The sequence below is a fragment of the Gastrolobium bilobum genome, unplaced genomic scaffold (genome assembly GCF_033153095.1).
Source record: "Gastrolobium bilobum isolate Gb01-03AN ecotype WA unplaced genomic scaffold, APGP_CSIRO_Gbil_v1 utg243425, whole genome shotgun sequence".
Taxonomy (NCBI): Eukaryota; Viridiplantae; Streptophyta; class Magnoliopsida; order Fabales; family Fabaceae; genus Gastrolobium; species Gastrolobium bilobum.
The window spans coordinates 15,196-24,721 of NW_026897082.1; the positions used below are offsets into that span (position 1 = coordinate 15,196).

The 9,526-nt window shown below is 40.4% G+C and overlaps 1 non-coding gene across 1 annotated transcript; it reads right to left on the reverse strand.

Annotated features, from left to right (window-relative positions):
* Positions 1-8,788: 8,788 nt before the first annotated feature.
* Positions 8,789-8,895, reverse strand: LOC133303996 (small nucleolar RNA R71). Its single transcript, XR_009750552.1, has one exon. It is a non-coding gene; the product is annotated as a small nucleolar RNA R71 (small nucleolar RNA).
* Positions 8,896-9,526: the final 631 nt, after the last annotated feature.

Here is a 9,526-nt window from a genome sequence, read left to right on the forward strand (position 1 = left end):
GAGCAAGGGAACAAATGTCCAAGTGTCCCCCTTTGGGTGTAGGGTGGCGGACATGCAAGGAGAAATAGAAGGGCATGTGGCGGTCATGCAAGGGAATAGGAGGGCTAGGTGTCACGGATGCAAGAGGTTAATGATATTAGTTGCCATGTGTAGATCCTAAACCAATCATAGACTGCCTTGAAGGACTCTTAAGATAAGGCTAAGATAACAAGGGTTTAGGGCTGAATTAGGTCTCTCCTAATGGCTCATGGGCCATCGACTTAGGGGGAAAATTGGGTTCTAGAATTTAACTTCACATGCTCTCCTACCTTGTGAATTAACTCATGCATTATTATTTTATGTACCCTCCAATTATTAACTAAGGGTTTATTCTTTGTAATAAAATTAATCACTTACCTTTAACGAGTACTCATATAATTCTAAGTAGTGTTATGCTTTCTATATATTATAATTTAATTATTCCTATACTCATAACTAGAACTTCACATGCCTAAAATAGGTACTCACCTTCCATGATGATACCAACAATTTCCTAATTTAATTTAACTCCATTCTAAAGCATACATTTATATAATCCGAAGACAAGTACTCTACCCCATTCCTAATTGCAATTTAAATAGGTTCCTAATTAAACGGGATGTTACACTTGTCATATTTTTATTTTATTTTTCGCAGCACTTGCGGTATGCACTTTTACGAAGCCGGTTTCAGTCCTGACACCAGTTCTCATTATTTTGACCTGAAACTTGACATGCTTGTCCTATATATTATTCTAGGAATATTCCCACACTTATTATAATTTTCTGGGACACTTCATCGGTACACATTTATACCGTGGAGCAGAACCGGTATCTGCACTTTTCGTCAGAAAAGCGACTTTCAACATTATTAATCACTTATCATAATTATTTAAGCCTTCTCAGAATTATTAGGGTCAATTATGGAATTATCTCATTAATCTCATAATTAATTAATTAAATTTTTTAATTAACGGTGCGAGTTCTTAGAGTTCTACTATTGACTCGCCTTACCCGGAAGGAGATTCCGTTTGTGTGGACTTACGAGTGTGAGGAGTGCTTTCAGGAGTTGAAGAAGAGACTGACGACTGCACCTGTGTTGGTCCTTCCTGATCCTACTGAGGAGGTTGAGCTTTACACTGACGCATCCCGAAAGGGGTTGGGCTGTGTGTTGATGCAGTTAGGGAAAGTGATTGCCTATGCTTCGAGGCAGTTGAAGCCTGTAAGAACCTGCACCAGTAATTTAGGAATTTAATTAATTAAATAAGAGAATTAGGAAATAATTCCATAATTGACCCTAATAATTATGAGAAGGCTTAAATAATTATAGTAAGTGTGAAATAATACTCAAAGTCACTTTTTTGACGAAAAGTGCAGATACTGGTTCTGCCTCACCGTATAAATGTGTACCGATGAAGTATGCAGAGAAATTATAATGAGTATGGGAATATTCCTAGAATAATATATAGGACTGGTAAAACAAGTTTCAAGTCGAAATAATGAGAACTGGTGCCAGAACTGATACTGGCTAAGTAAAAACGCGTACCAGAAAGGTGCTGCGAAAAATAAAATAAAAATATGAAAAATCTTAGGAAAATGAGTAGGTTCAGAATCCTAAGTTTGAGATTAAAATTCTAAGCGTAACATTTAGCACTAACACAGTGCAATTAAGACTTAAGTGGCCTGTAAATAGCCTTGGCACACACATCTAGGTCAGAAAATACAACTCTACGTGCCTCCATTTATCATGTTTGGGCTCTTCATGCTGCCACCCTCTCTTCCTCTTGAAACTCAACCAAGTTGTCATCTTTTCTTCTTGCAATCTTCACCAAAGTACCTTGGCCTTGTGTGAGCTAGCATTGTGAGTGGGAAAGAGCCACCATTTCTGAGTTTTAGCTACTGTGTGTGAGGTGTGGGAGCTGACCTTGTTGGTTTGAGTGTTGGGAAGCCTTTGTTCCTTGCTTGTGTAGCTTCAAGAAGCTATTTTGAGTGATAAAGGACCTTGCTTGTGGAGTATTTTCGTACTCCCTTAAAGTCAGAACTGTGGAGCTGATTTTTGAGCTCCAAGAGACACCTGGTTTCTGTTTTGAACCTTGGGGTGAGTTGTTGAACCTTGATCATGAGTTTTAGTTGCTTAAAGGTTGAGTCTTGGCATGTTAATAAGTTAAATAGGTAACCAACCTGGACATGAACCTAAAAAAGAATAAAAATGCATGCTTGGACGTCCTATTGGGTTAAAAGTTGAACCTTTGGAGTGATATCTCGTGAAATGCAGAAACTACATTCTGTCGCAAAATATTCAGATATGATGTCCGGATATGGGGTCGGGAGATATCCGAATATGGATATCCGGACATGATATCCGGATATGGATATCCGGATATGGCCCCGACATATATCCAGATATTCTGGAAAATTTGAGACAGTAATTGTACTGTTCATACATGATGTTATTTTGGGTTTGTGGACCCATAATTGGTTAATGTGGACTTCTATAATAATTAATCTAAGTCAGAATCTAAGTGATTAAGGGCTTATGGCTTGGGGAGAAGCCTAAAGACATGAAACGTAAAAGGAAAGCGTTGTCTTTATGTTATATGCTTGTAAAGTATGATTGTTGATATGACTGTTGGTCTAAAACAGATGGTGATTCTGCTGTTTGTGGACTTTGAGCTAGTGTGGGCCTTGAATTGGATTGATTGCTTAGAGGTAAGCTTTCGTGTCCTCGGTTTAGCCATTGTTGGTTCCACCATACCCCATGGGGGAATGGTTTTATGCATGATGTGTTTTCATGTTTTGATGATTGAAATGCTTTGAGCTGTTAAGTGCAAGGGCCTTATAATATGCATGTGTTGTTCCATCTAGATGGTAAGCCTGAGTATCTGGCGTCATACAATATAGTGATTCTGTGGGTGGGTGCAAGTGGCGTCTTGCACTGATGTAAGTAATAGACGTATGTAAACCCTGCATTTCTCTGCACAGTAGAATATCTTGACACACATGACATGATTATCTGTTGCATTGCAATGATTTTGGAACTTATATTGTTAAACTGCTTTTAGAACTTATATTGCACATGTAAGTGAGCTTGGGGTGGAGAAATCCTTGAGGACCCCTTGCATTACTGAGATTTCTGTTTAGAGATCTCGCCCCACGTTTGGGGCACATATTTTAGGTTCAGGTAACTCGGGGGTTGAGACCTCGGGCGGCAAGAGGCCGGAGCTGAGTTAGACCTTGCTGCTTATATTGTTATGATTGGATGCTGACATGCTTTATGTTATGATTATTATGATGTTGTTGTTGAGACTCTGTTGGGCTTTTTTGCCTTATTTGGTGAGCATGGGGTTGTCCATGCCACATTGATTGACTATGTCTTATTTTAGTTTCGAGTTGTATTAATGTATCAGGATTATGGTCCGGAATGCATGTTGTAGTTCCGTGACTTAGATACTCACATATTTCTATGATGAGCTTATTCAGTGTAGATAGCTGTTTATTTGCAATTACTTACCGACAATGTTTTAAAAGGATTAAGTAATCAAATTGGTAATTTGATAATGACGTCATAATTAAAAAGAAAAAGATTTTTCGCATTTTAATTTAGCGTGGCTTAATATGATGACATGATAACAAATCGGGTATACACGCTCATGAGGAGAACTACCTGACTCATGATTTGGAGTTGGCTGCTATTGTGTTTGCTTTCAAGATTTGGAGGCATTATCCTTTTGTCATGAAGTTTTCCGTGTTCAGTGACCACAAGAGTTTGAAGTATCTGTTTGATCAGAAGGAGCTGAACATGAGACAGAGGAGATGGATGGAGTGTCTGAAAGACTATGACTTTGAGTTGAAGTGCCATCCTAGCAAGGCCGATGTGGTAGCTGATGCTTTGAGTCGGAAATCCGTGAGTCTATCTAGTTTGACGACGGGTGACTATGATATAATTGAGCAGTTTCGAGATCTGACGGTGACCTCTTTGTTTGGGGGTGAACTTCTCAAAATGGAAACTGTGCAAGTTGAAAATGAGCTCATGGAAAAGATTAAAGAGGCGCAGGTGCAAAGAGAGTGCCTGGATTACGTGAAGAACCAAGATGGTGTGTCTTGGAATGAGGATGGATTGTTGACATTCCAGAAGAGGATTGTAGTTCCTCGAGGTCCTTTGACTGAGGATGTGATGACAGAGGCTCATAAGGGCCAGTTTACTGTCCACCCTGGTACTACAAAGATGTACCAGAACTTGAAGAGAAATTACTGGTGGCCAGGCATGAAGAAGGACATAGCGATTTCTATGTCCAAGTGTCTGATTTGCCAGAAAGTGAAGATTGAACACCAGAAGCCGTCTGGTAAGCTTCAACCTCTTGAGATTCAAGAATAGAAATAAGAGAGCATTTCCATGGACTTCGTAGTGGGATTGCCGAAGACTCAGGCTGGTTGTGACTCTATCTGGGTCATTGTGGACAGATTGACAAAGTTTGTCGACTTTCTTCCGGTAAAGGTGAGCTTCACTACAGAGCAGTTAGCCAAACTGTTTGTTCGCGAGATCGTGAGGCTTCATGGGGTGCCCGAGAGTATCATCAGTGATAGGGACCCGAAGTTCACATCTCAGTTCTGGGAGGTGTTGTTGGGAGCTTTTGGTACTCAGTTGAGGTTGACTACAACCTATCACCCTCAGACTGAAGGATAGACTGAGCGGACAATCCAGACCTTTGAGGACATGTTGAGGGCTTGCACTTTGGAGCAGGGTTCAGCATGGGATAGGTACCTGTCATTTGTTGAGTTTTCGTACAACAACAGTTTCCATGCTAGCCTGGGCATGGCACCCTACGAGGCGTTGTATGGTAGGAGGTGTCGGACCCCTACCTGCTGGTCTGAGGTTGGAGGTAAGGAGCTTTTTGGCTTGGACTTTGTCCAAGATACGACCCAGCAGATTCAGTTGATCAGAGAGAAGCAGAAGCAGACACAGAATCGCCAGAAGAGCTATTATGATGTTAAGCATCGACCGTTGGAGTTCAGTGAGGGTGAGCACGTGTTTGTGAGACTTTCACCTGTCACCGGTGTTGGTCGGGCCCTCGGAGTGAAAAAGCTGAGCCCGCGATTCATTGGGCCATACCAGATCCTTGGTAGAGTAGGACCTGTTGCCTACCGGCTTGCCTTGCCTCCGAACTTGGCCAACATCCACGACGTGTTTCACGTGTCTCAGCTTCAGAGGTACATAGCAGACCATTCGCACGTGGTGCAACCGGATGATGTGGAGGTTCGGGAGAACCTAAAGACTCCCGTCGGACCATTCAAGATTCTCTATCGTGGCGAGAAGAAGCTTAGGAGCAAGATCATCCGATGGTCAAAGTGCAATGGACAGGAAGAACTACTGAGGAGTGTACTTGGGAGCGAGAGGACGAGCTTCTCCGGCAATACCCCGAGTTTCGGGACAAGTATGCTTCTAATTCTGCGGACAAAATTCTTAAAAGGTGGGGTGAATATAAGAACCCTCACCGTTAATTTAGGAATTTAATTAATTAATTATGAGATTAATGAGATAATTCCATAATTGAACCTAATAATTATGAGAATGCTTAAATAATTATGGTAAGTAATTAATAATATTGAAAGTCGTTTTTCTGACGAAAAGTGCAGATATTGGTTCTGCTCCACGGTATAAATGCGTACCGATGAAGTATCCCATAAAATTATAATAAGTATGGGAATATTTCTAGAATAATACACAGGACAAGTATGTCAAGTTTCAAGTCAAAACAATGAGAACTGGCGTCAGAATTGATACCGGCTACGTAAAAGCGCGTACCGGCAAAGTGCTGCGAAAAATAAAATAAAAATATGAACAATCCTATAAAAATTGCTAGGTTCAAAATCCTAAGTTTGAGATCAAAATGACAAGCGTAGCTATTAATGCTAATACTGTGTGATTACACTTAAGTGGGCTATAAATACCCATTTAGCCCAAAACCGTAGGTCATATTGGCTTCCTACGTGCCTCCCCTTTTGCTGAGTTGCTTCAGCCATTTCCTCTCTTCATATAAGCTTGGAGCTTGCACCAAATCCAACCAATAAACCATCTTTCTACCTTGTTTCTTCACCTAAACACTATCACTAGGTGTGAGCTATCCTTGTGTGGGTGAGAGGCTGCTGTGTGCTGAGTGTAGTGGCTGTGAGTGGTGGTTTTGTGGGCTGAGTTGGTGGTTCTCATTGAGGAAGCCACTTACTTGTCATTTTAGGCTTCAAGAAGCCATCTTTTGGTGTAAAGGACCCATCTTGTGTTGCATTTTCGTGGTTCTTTAAAGTCAGCACCTTGGAGCTGTGTTGGAGGCTCCAAGTCAGTGTTATTTTTAGAGTTTTGAGCCTTGGAGGTATACCATGATCACCTCTTTTGTATTTTCATGATTTAAGCTTGTATAATCCATTAAAAAGGGAAACTTTGATCATTTGAGTTAAGGACTGATAATATAAGTCTAAAACATGTTAAGGAACATCTGTTTAGGGAGTTATTGGACTCCCAATCGCATTTGGACACTTAAAAATGGGATTATCCAGTGAACAGCTCGAGTTTCTGCATTCTGTCTGATAAGTATTCGAATACTTTTTGGGTAGTGATCATACCCTTAGTTCATCATGGTTTTTAGCAGGAATTAGGATCAAATTGTGTGATTAAATGATGAAAAACAAGGTTAATGTCCTAAGATGTCCTCAATTACAAGTTCAAGAGCTTTATTGGAAATTTGTATGATTCTTGTAGGAAAAGCAAGCTTGAAAGGCAACTGGAGAAGGAAGAAGATTCTGGAGCTCAAGAGGAGAAAAATTGCCTAAGTGTTGAGCGCTAAAACGTCCACACTGAGCGTTTTAGCGCCCTGCTACAGGAAGAGGCCAAAACTTGCTGGTGATGAGCGCTAAAACACCCACACAGAGCGTTTTAGCGCGCTGCTGCACTTAGAAGATGGAAAATTGCTGGTCTTGGGCGCTAAAACGGCCTGCAATAAGCGTTTTAGCGCCCTGAAGTGGAAAAAGGACTCTGGTCTCCACCGCTAAAACGTCCAAATCAAGAGTTTTAGCGTTGGAGTCAGTTAAAGTCAATTGAGCATCCATCAAGTTTGGACGCTAAAACGGTCATTCCTTAACGTTTTAGCGTTGGAGTCAGTTAAAAGCAGTTGAGCATACGTAAAGCATGGACGCTAAAACGGTCACTTATGGACGTTTTAGCGCCCACATCAGTTTTCTGTTTTTAATTGTAACACTATAAAAGGCAAAGCCTTTACACTTAGTGAAAATCTGGATCTGAAGGGATCTGAGATATTCTCTCTCTCTCTTAAACTTTAGTCTGACTTCTCTCTAAATTCTCTTAGTGTTTTAGTTTTTGTAGTAGGATTTCTTTGTAATAGTTTGGAGATTGAAGACTTTCAACATGGAAATGAAGTTTGATTCTTCTTCTCTTGTCTATTCCTTAGTCATGTCTGAGTAGAATCTTTGTAGTCTGAATGCAATAGAACTCCATGATAATATTATGTTGATCTGATTAATATGATGAAGTATTTTTCATGTATTGATTTGAGATTTTCTGATTTAATTATTTCTATCAAGGAAGTAGTGTAGAACAGGGATGTTTATATGACTTTTGTATCTGATAATCTCAACATCAGAATTCTAGTACTCAAGGGATTGATGCTAGAGTTCTGATGTAATCTTAAGACTTTAGTATTTCATGCATGTATTAAGAAAGAGATCACCAAGGGATTGGGGTTTCTGATTAATGTATCTGTCAGGGTAGTAAGGGATTACATCTTAATGATAAGTAAAAGGTTGATTAACATCACATGGAAAAGAATTCATCATATGATCAGTTTTTACATGGGTTATTATGGAGGAAAGTTGTTTTCTGACTACTTGTTGTTTTATTAATTCTTAATCCATATTTATTTTGTGTCAAATTACTTACAATCAATTGTCTGGTGACAAATTATTCATGACTTTTACAAATTCTTATCTGATTCAAATTAGTTTTCTATGGTTTATTGGTGCTTGAACACAATTCCTCGTGGGAACGATCTTTACTCATCATTTTATTACTTGTACGACTAGTGCACTTGCTAAACGTCCAACAAGTTTTTGGCGCTGTTGCCGGGGAATTTGTTTTTCAACACTAACTGATACCATAGAATTCTGAGATTGAATCCTTTTATTTTCAGTATTTTAGTTTATGTTAAGTTTCTGGTCAATTTTGATTCTGGTATATGCGAGGTACACTTGATCCGAATTTGTTTTTGTATGATCCAGAATTAGAAAGGACATTGAGGAAGCACAAAAGGGCAGCCAGGCAAAGGAGACAGTTGCAAGAAATTGGTGAATCCAGTACGGTTAATCAGGAAGAGATAATGGCAGAGAATCACAGACCACCACAGAGGACACTGGGAGAGTACATGACTCCTGCAGTGATTCCTCCAATTGGGAGTGTTGTGCGCCCAACAGTGGAGCCCAACAACTTTGAATTGAAGCCTGCTTTGATACATTTGGTGCAGAAGGATCAGTTTGCTGGAACCAGTGCAGAGGACCCTTACATGCACATAGAGAACTTTCTGTTGTTGAGTGATACTGTGAAGATAAATGGTGTCACAAGAGATGCAATTCTGTTGAGACTATTCACCCATTCACTGACGGATGATGCAAGGAGATGGCTGCAATCATTGCCACAAGGAAGTATAACAACTTGGGATGATCTGCAAACCAAGTTCTTGCAGAGGTTTTTCTCAGCATCCAAGAGGGGCAAGTTGAAGGATGAGATTACAAGCTTTAAGAAGAAAGAGTCAGAATCCAATTAAGAGGCTTGGGAGAGATTCAAGACTTTGTTGAGGAAATGTCCACAGCATGGAATTGAGGCATGGCAACAAGCAGCAATCTTCCTGCAAGGAATGACCACTAACACTAGAACCTTGGTGCATGCCACTGCTGGTGGATCATTGACTACCAAGACTCCTCAAGAAGCCTTGGATATCTTTGAGTCATTGGCATCTCAGGAATTTGATAATGCCCCAGTGGCTGACATAAGGACAGGAATCATCAGGTTGGATGGGTATGATGCCCTGTTGGCAAGGAATGATCAACTGATGCAGACACAGAGACAACAACAGCAACAGTTGGATACCCTTATTAAGCGACTCTCTTCACAAAAGGTAGCTTCTGTGGAAACCAAGAGTGTATGTGCTATCTGTGGCAAAGGCCATGTGACAGAGGAGTGTGATTATGGGGGATCACCAGAACAAGCAGAGGTGAATGGAGTGTGGTATGATCAGAATAATCAAAGGAACTACAACAATCAGGGAAGGAATGTTTATGTGCCACCATGGAAGAACAAGAATCAACACCCAGGATTCAGCTATAGTTCCAACCATCAATTGAACCCACCATTACATCCTCCACCACCACATATGAAGGAGCAGTCAAGTGATCTTGCTGCATGGGAGAAAGCGTTTGCTCAGTTATCTAAGACAACTCAGGATTATATC